Consider the following 10,901-nt stretch of genomic DNA (forward strand, 5'->3'; position numbering starts at 1 on the left):
TGCTGAGGGTCAAGCAAGGAAGTGGCACTAACCATTTTTCGAGTCTTTGGTTTGACTCGGTCGAGGTATGAACCAGCGACCTTCCAGACTCGGAGTGGATGCCCGAACCATAACACCACCAAGTCTGGTGGATGTGTTTATTTAATCGAGAATTGGTTTCACACATGCATGATGGACCAAATGGCCTCCTTGTGAATCAAATTTCGTTGTTTTTCCTTGTTGGAATTCACTCTAGCCTGCATTTGGAAAGATTATCTTCAGAATTATACTAACAGTCAGTTTCAACAGCTGATAAAAAATTCCACAAGTCATCAGCAAATGAAAAAAAGAAAACTGTGAGCACAACGGATTCCAAAGACAACTATTCGTCTAATTTTGGCGAGGTTGGGGCATTGTCAAGATCTGTGTTGATTTGTAAACAATGCTAGACCAAAGGTGTTGTCAAAATCCCTCCTCATCCAAAAGGCTGCACAGATTAATGTGTGACTGCTGGCATCATGGACGAGAAACATGATTACCAATGATTCTAATACTTTTCAAGTTGATAACTAATTGATTAATCAGATACACATATCTTTCACAAAGTTGCTCATAAACATTTACTCTTAATCACTGGGAATATTTTAATATACAGTATATGAATGATCAAAAAACAATTTATTTAATGTTGTGATGAAAATCCAAGATCTGAAATACCAGTCATTTGCACAACTCAAACAAGGTCCGTAATGAAATATTTCATCAAATCAATTGTTTTTGAAAAATTTTTGGCCTGAATTAGAGAAATAGAAAAAACTAAAGTAACGATCATTATTCAGTTTTGAGAATACAATGTGAAAAATTAAACTAAAGATAAAAACTGGAAACATTTGTCAAAAAGGTGTTAAAAATTCGATTCACTGACGATTTCTGGCAAGGAACATGTCACGGCACTGCTAAATGCAGCACAACCAAACGGTATCATAAATAGCAATGAAAAATATATGTTTGCTCATTGTGCAATGAGAGTCGTTTATCGAGAATAAAAACATAATTGTGAAAAAGACTTACTTTGTGCATCCTGGCAATTGTGGTGTTGATTTAAATGATTCTTCTTTTTTACCTATTCCAAAGTGGACAGGATATAGACCTCCCAGTATGATATCTCCTTCTTTTCTCAAACCTTTTCCATCGTCATTTGAGAACATGCAATCCAGAGAAGTGGCAAGACATATTTTTAAACAAAGTATCATAAATAATCTTGTGTTCACGGATTTTAAAAGATGATACAACGTACAAGTAAGATTTGGCAAGATTTCTAACATTGTCATAAAACAATGGAAGATAAAAAAATGTAATTCCATCACTTTACTTGTTAACTGTAACAGCAGAAATGAATTTGTCTGCTCGAATAACTCCTCTTTCAAGAAATATGCATGAAGGTGTTTTATGCAATTGAGATCGTTCATCAATTCCTGGAAATAAGGCTCAATCCCAAAAGATCGGTCTTTATAAATGAAAAAATGTGTTATTGAATTGCCACTCACACTCATACTCATATTTTACTGCATTAAATGGTGATCTTAATCAAATGGCTTATGCAATTAACAATTTATTCCTTCTGCCACATATGCATGGGAATTCACTTTCATTTCCAAGTTGTGATTACAGAGAATGCCTGGTGTAGGCTAAATGGTTAATTTGGTGGGCTTGGGATCCTATGATCCTGAGTTGAAATCCCACTCGGCTGTTGAATTAATACCAGGTGGGGTTGACTCTGCCTGCCATCCTTCCAAGGTCAGCAAAATGAGTGCCAGCTTGCTGGAATCCTGTGTCGAAGTGGCAACCCATCCAGGAATGTGTTCAATAGCCAAGGTGACTGCTTTGACAGCACCAACGCTCTGCACAGGGTATGGTCCCAATGGATGGATTGCAGAGAGGATTCCGGGGCAATTGGGTGAGGGTGGGGTGGGATTGGGTGTGGTTGGGAGAGGACAAAGTTTTCAACTACCATTGCTCCTCCACTTCATCTCTCCCACACTTCCATTACCCATTTTTGGAGTGATTCTTTCCATCAAGAAGTCGGTATACTTCTTAGGTAGGCATGGCCTGGATAGTCCATTGGCTCAATACAACATAAATCCTCAAAAAAATCTGAAAAGATAAAATGTATAGACCTGTAAATTTCCTATCAGTCATCTGTGGAGAATTCCCATCGTTGACTGTGGAAGCTTTTTCCTTTTTCATCGTTGAACAAAAAAATGAAACCCAAAAATGTCCTTTTGTCAATATTCATATTCTTTTTCGTATCCTTGTTATTCTTTTCAGACAGCCTCACTCAAAATTGGTTGAAGCTACGAAAAACAGCAATCAACTGCATTTCATAGTGGGAAGGTGCAAATGCATCGAAATTTTAAGAGCGAGAAAGGATTCTACAAAAAGTACTCAAAACTGCATTCTCTTGTGAAGTCAGAGGAAGGGATCAGAGGGGTAGCTGGGACTACAACTCTCAATCAGTCCGATGGGGGTGGAGCCACTAGAAACATTTGCCAAGGGCCAACCAGTCCGACATGGCTGGGTTTCACGGTGAAATAATATCAGCCCTGTCCTTGCAGGCAAATCAACAACAATAATACACACATCTTCTTCTTCTTTCGGCTGCTCCCGTTAGGGGTCGCCACAGCGGATCATGCGTATGATCCACATAGGGATTTGGCACATGTTTTACTCCAGATGCCCTTCCTGACGCAACCCTGGTCGCCTCTTACGACACAAGGATATGGTACACCTATTTTAACCAGGGTATACACCGGCCCAGTACACTGGTACTCATTTCGCCGACCTCGGAAGGATGACAGGTTGAGTCAACCCCCTGATGTATTAATTCAGTAGCCCAACGGGGCTTGAACTCAGGACCTTTTGGATCCCAAGCTGCTGCCCGAACCACTGCGCCAACACCAGGATTAACAATAATACACACATATTACTACAAAATAAGCAGAATTTGCATGATAAATTGTCGATAAGTAGGGACAGAACCAAGACAATGTGAGCAAGTCAATAAATATATATATATATATATATATATATATATATATATATATATATATATATATATATATATATATACATATATATATATATATACATATACATATATATATATATATATATATATATATATATATATATATATATACATACATATATATATATATATATATATACATACATATATATATATATATATATATATATATATATATATATATATATATATATACATACATATATATATATATATACATATATATACATACATATATATATATATATACATACATATATATATATATATATATACATATATACATACATATATATATACACATACATATATATATATATATACATACATATATATATATATATATATATATATATATATATATATATATATATATATATATATATATATATACATACATATATATATATATATATATATATATATATATATATACATACATATATATATATATATATATATATATATATATATACATACATTACATATATATATATATATATATATATATATATATATATATATACATACATATATATATATATATATATATATATATATATATATATATATATATATATACATACATATATATATATATATATATATACATATATATATATATATATATATATATATATATATATATATATATATACATATATATATATATATATATATATATATATATATACATATATATATACATACATATATATATATATATATATATATATATATATATATATATATATATATATATATATATATACATATATATATATATATATATATATATATATACATACATATATATATATATATACATACATATATATATATATATATATATATATATATATATATATATATATATACATATATATATATATATATATATATATATATATATATATATATATATATATATATATATATATATATATATATATATATATACATACATATATATATATATATATATATATATATATATATATATATATATATATATATATATATACATATATATATATATATATATATATATATATATATATATATATATATATATATATATATATATACATACATATATATATATATATATATATATATATATATATATATATACATATATATATATATACATATATATATATATATATATATATACATATATATATATATATATACATATATATATATATATATATATATACATATATATATATATACATATACATATATATATATATATATATATACATATATATATATATATATACATATATATATATATACATATACATATATATATATATATATATATATATATATATATATATATATATATATATATATATATATATATATATATATATATATATATATATATATATATATATATATATATATATATATATATATATATATATATATATATATATATATATATATATATATATATATATATATATATATATATATATATATATATATATATATATATATATATATATATATATATATATATATACATATATACATATATATATATATATATGTATGTCTAAAGACACGTCTACACGTAAAAGACATTCGTAATTGAGAAGGTCGGAGGAAGTGATAGATGGTTTGTGTATGTGAATTGGAAAAAATGGCAGCATGTTTGCTGTTTTGGTGAGAGAGAAGTGGAGAGATGGAGAAATGTCAGAGATTTAAAATGTCGATGGAAATAGCAAATGAGATGGATGTTTTGAGTATACGTACAACTGGGATTTCTGTATATTTTAGCATGTTGTTTTGGGAAATAACAAGGAAAGGGATTAAAATATTGATATGACATATAATGCAAGTTAAATGCTTCCATAACAATCTTTGTTAGTCTTGTAGAACTACATGTGCCCATGACGTTTATTGATTGGTGTTCAATTGATGCTTTGTTTGTTTCGGAGTGTTGAAAGCAGTCTTTGAAGCAATGTACGATTTCATCGAAATGAACTTTGGAATGAAATTCCACACAAAGATTGGACGATGGGAGAACCCAGATTTGGGTGATTGAGCATTCAACACATGATTATCCCTCCCCTTCCTGAGGAGATAAGATGGACCAATGTGGGAAAAGAAAGAAAAAAACCCACTGAGGAGAAGGTTGAGCAAAGTCTTAACGTCGGCGTTGTGTGGTGCCTGCATGGAGGAATGTTCTCAGCCACACTCTCAATTGCCGCTCTGCAAATACATCGTGAACTTGCTGTGGTCACTTCAATGTACGACAGGCCTGGAGTTCCACACTGCACTCCTTCAACCCAGTGTCCCGCCCAAACTTGTACTTGCCCACATCTACCTTCTCCTCAGCTCAAGGAGTGCTTCGATTGTGTTTCCCTTTGGGTGCCACTCTATCCACACCCTGACCTGTTTATCTTCTGACTTCGGGTAGCATGTTTCCAATGTGTGACATGCTGATGAACAGGCCATAAATTAAATGGAAACACACTCATTTTCTGATATGAACACTCACTGCCATTGTTGATTGAACTTGAATCATGGAAATCTTTTCTCCTTCAGTAATGGGATATGGTAATCATGTGTAAGAAAAATTATTCAAATTTTCCTTAAAAAAAAAACGGGGGGGTGTGGGGGAAAAATTTATATTAATGTATTTTAAATTGCAACAAATGGAGTTTCAGAAATGTAACTTCTATGCTGCAAATTGAATTGGCTCTCATTTCTGACCACTTTTGCCTTAAATGATAAGAAATGTGTTGTTCTGGAGCAGAGTGACCGAGCTGATAAATGAACTTTTGCTTAGAAAATGTACGAAGTGACTTTTGTCTAAAGGACACGTCTACAGTCTGGGTGAATATCCCCCAACCTCTCTCTCATGGAAGTATAAATATTTTGAAAGGCACATTGTTCTCAGTACGAGCACGTGAGGAAGTATAGTTTCTCAGTCGCTCGTACTCCTTGGAACTGACCAAGTACCAAGTTAGAATAAAACTCTCTGATGTAATGTAGAAGTGAATTGAATCGGGTTGGTCTAACTGTTAACTAAAGTAAGAATAATATTGCAAACAAATGGGGATTTTTTAAGTTCATTGTACAAGGGTGAGAAGTGTATGGTGTATAATTAGGAAATAAATTGTTTCACAAGGAAGGACTTGTGTGGACATCAGTTTTATCAGTGTCGATAGGGTTTTTGTGGGATTTTATAATCAAATCGGACAAGCGTTAAACTCTGTTTGAAGTCAAATAGGATTCCACAATCGGCCGGTGAGAATCCTTCAGGAGGACAACGATCACAACGAGGTGGGCTTAAAAAATCCAATATATATAAAAATCCAATATATATAAAATGTCCAATATATATATAAAAATATCCAATATATATAAAAAATAAAATATATATACATATACATATATATACATATACATACATATATATATATATATATATATATATATATATATATATATATAAATATATATATATATATATATATATATATATACATATACATATATATATATATATATATATATATATATATATATATATATATACATATATATACATATATATATATATATATACATATATATATATATATACATATATATATATACATATATATATATACATATATATATATATGTATATATACATATATATATATATATATATATATATACATATATATATATATATATATATATATACATATATATATATACATATATATATATATATATATATACACATATATACATATATATATATACATATATATATATACATATATATATATATACATATATATATACATATATATATACATATATATATATACATATATATATATATACATATATATATATATATATATATATATATATATACATATATATATACATACATACATATATATATATACATACATACATATATATATAAATACATATATATATATATATATATATATATATATATATATATATATATATATATATATATATATATATATATATATATATATATATATATATATATATATATATATATATATTGAACAAAAATATAAACGCACCAAGCTAAATATCGTAGTCAAGATTGCCATTATGGGAAAATGGTCAAACCGATGATATGTTTGAGCAATGGTTCCTTTGTTTTGCTCAAGACAGATGTTCCCATTGAAATTGACCACTCTGAGTGTGTGGACTCACACGTTGAGTAATCCTTCCCATTAGCACCATGGGGCTTGACAGAGTGATGGTCAGTGAGCGTGACCAGGACACAAACACTCCTTATAGCTTGCCCTATAAAAGGCCTCCCCAAAATGTGGACTGGTGCCAAATGTCAACATGCCACAGATGTCACAAATCTTGAGGGAACGCGCCATTGGCATGCTGAATGCTGGGACATCAGTACGGGCCGTTGCAGCACACTTCAATGTCCACCACTCCACCATTAGCCACCTGAAAACGCGCCTCAGAAAGACTGGAAGCACCGTGAACCGCCCACATGCCCGGCGACCACGTGTGACCACCGCCGGTCAGGATCATCACATGAGGCTGCAACATCTCCGGGATCGAATCCGACCGGCCACGAGGACTGCCGATGAGACTGTTGGGCTGCATAACAGGCGCATTTCAGCCCAGACGGTGCGTAACCGCTTGAGGGAGGCCAACCTCCGAGCCCGCCGATCACACCGGGGACTCGACCTCACTGCAGTCCGGCGTCAGACCCGACTGAACTGGGCCAATGTTCACTTGTGCTGGACCCTCGCACGATGGAGGAGAGAGCTGTTCACCGATGAGTCGCGGTTCCAGCTGTATCGGGCTGATGGCAGACTCCGCGCCTGGCGTCGGGCTGGGGAGCGCTACACTGACGCCAATGTCCTTCGTCGGGTGTCACACGGTGGTGCCAGTGTTATGGTGTGGGCAGGCATATGCCATGGAGAGCGCACTCGGCTTCATTTCATTGAAGGCAACTTGAACGGGCAGCGGTACAGGGACGAGATACTCAGACCCATCGTCGTGCCGTTTGTGCGCCTTCACCATGTGACGTTTCAGCACAACAATGCTCACCCCCATGTTGCCAGGATCTGCATGGACTTCCTCGGTGAGGAGGACATTGATGTCCTCGACTGGCCTCCATATTCTCCCGACATGTCGCCTATCGAGCACCTTTGGGACGTTCTTGATCGACGCGTACGACAACGTTACGCAGTCCCAGAGAACGTCCGCCAGCTCCGTGTGGCTCTCCAGGAGGAATGGGAAAACATCCCTCAGGCCACCATCGATAATCTGGTGATGTCCATGCGCCGGAGATGCACCGCTCTGCGCGACGTCAACGGTGGAAACACCCGCTACTGACTGTGTGAACTCTGACAGTGACACCTCGGTTGTGTCGGCTGTTGTAGCGCAAAGACTGTCGCCAGAATTCTCAAGGAACTCTTTGAAATTTAATGCTCAATTGTCATGGATTCTATAACCAAATTGTTGTGAAGATTTAGTATTAATGAGTTCAAGGTAAAATAGTAACAATCGCTTGGTGCGTTTATATTTTTGCGCTTGGTGCGTATATATATATATATATATATATATATATATATATATATATATATATATATATATATATATATATATATATATATATATATATATATATATATATATATATATATATATGCATAATACTGCAACAACTAAGCAGTATATATATTGTGTGTGTGTGTGTGTGTGTGTGTGTGTGTGTGTGTGTGTGTGTGTGTGTGTGTGTGTGTGTGTGTATATATATGAGTGGAGATGTAATCAGCCTTGGTATTTAAATGGGAAATCAAACAACTCTTATTGAAGAAATAACCGTGGTAAAAGTCTATAAAACAATAAGTGGATAAATGTAATTACAAATAAGTGGGAGGATGGAAAGAAAAAAAATTAATATCCTTGAATGGACTGAAAACTTTGATGGTGATGTGGATTTTTTTAAACCCACCTTGTTGTGATCGTTGTCCTCCTGAAGGATTCTAACTGGCCGATTGTGGAATCCTATTTGACTTCAGACAGAGTTTAACGTTTGTCCGATTTGATTATAAAATCCTACAAAAACCCTATTGACACTGATAAAACTGATGTCCACACAAGTCCTTCCTTGTGAAACAATTTATTTCCTAATCATACACCATACACTTCTCACCCTTGTACAATGAACTTAAGAATCCCCATTGATTGCATTATTATTTGGTTCCATTTCATTTATTCTTACTTCAGTTAACAGGTAGATCAACCCGATTCAATTCACTTCTACATTTCATCAGAGAGTTTATTCTAACGTGGTACTTGGTCAGTTTCAAGGAGTACAAGCCACTGAGAAACTATACTTCCTCACGTGCTTGCACTGAGAACAATGTGCCTTTCAAAGCATTTTATACTTCCATGAGAGAGAGGTTGGGGGATATTCACCCAGACTGTAGGCGTGTCCTTTAGACAAAAAGCCACTTCGTACATTTTTCTAAGCAAATGTTCATTTATCAGCTCATTCACTCTGCTCCAGAACAAGACATTTCTTATCATTTCGGGCAAAAGTCTTTTGGCCAGAAATGACAGCCAATTCAATTTGCAGCATAAAAGTTACATTTCTGAAACTCCATTTGTTACAATTTAAAATACATTAATATAAATTTTTCCCCCACACTCCCCGTTTTTTTTTTCAGGAAAATTTGAATAATTTTTCTTACACATGATTACCATATCCCATTACTGAAGGAGAAAAGATTTCCATGATTCAAGTTCAATCAACAATGGCAGCGAGTGCTCATATCAGAAAATGAGTGAGTTTCCATTTAATTTATGGCCTGTTCATCAGCATGTGTCACACATTGAAAACATGCTACCCGAAGTCAGAAGATAAACAGGTCAGGGTGTGGATAGAGCGGCACCCAACGGGAACCACAATCGAAGCACTCCTTGAGCTGAGGAGAAGGTAGATGTGGGCAAGTACAAGTTTGGGCCGGAAACTAGGTTGAAGGAGTGCAGTGTGGAATCCCAGGCCTGTCGTACATTGAAGCAACCACAGCAAGTTCATGATGTATTTGCAGAGCGGCAATCGAGAGTGTGGCTGAGAACATTCCTCCACGCAGGCACCACACAACGCCTACATTAAGACTTTGCTCAACCTTCTCCTCAGTGGGTTTTTTCTTTCTTTTCTCACATTGCTCCATTTTATCTCCTCAGGAAGGGGCATGATCATGTGTTGAATGCTCAATCACCCAAATCTGGGTTCTCCCATCGTCCAGTCTTTGTGTGGAAGTTCTTTCCAAACTTCATTGAGATGAAATCGTACATAGCTTCAAAGACTGCTTTCAACACTCTGAAACAAACAAAGCACAATTAAACACCAATCAATAAACGTCATGGGCAAATGTAGTTCTACAAGACTAACAAAGATTCTTATGGAAGCATTTAACTTGCATTATATGTCATATCAATATTTTAATCCCTTTCCTTGTTATTTCCCAAAACAACATGCTAAAATATATAGAAATCCCAGTTGTACGTATACTCAAAACAACCATCTCATTTGCTATTTCCATCGACATTTTAAATCTCTGACATTTCTCCATCTGTCCACTTCTCTCTCACCAAAACAGCAAACATGCTGCCATTTTTCCAACTCACATACACAAACAATCTATCACTTCCTCCGACCTTCTCAATTACGAATCCATTTTCCTTTATCAAAACAAATAAATCATTTTAAACAGTTGCACAAAAATTGTCAAATCACTTGTCAAATCTGTCATCAGGCGAATATCATTTAAATTGCAGCTCA

General features: G+C 33.2%; 1 pseudogene; it reads left to right on the plus strand.

Annotated features, from left to right (window-relative positions):
• Positions 1-10,315, plus strand: part of LOC147034839 (uncharacterized) — a 59,022-nt pseudogene extending 48,707 nt beyond the window's left edge.
• The last annotated feature ends 586 nt before the right edge of the window (positions 10,316-10,901 follow it).

This window comes from Eptatretus burgeri, chromosome 1 (assembly GCF_056783735.1).
Source record: "Eptatretus burgeri isolate ZD-2024b chromosome 1, Ebu_testis_v1, whole genome shotgun sequence".
Lineage (NCBI taxonomy): Eukaryota > Metazoa > Chordata > Myxini > Myxiniformes > Myxinidae > Eptatretus > Eptatretus burgeri.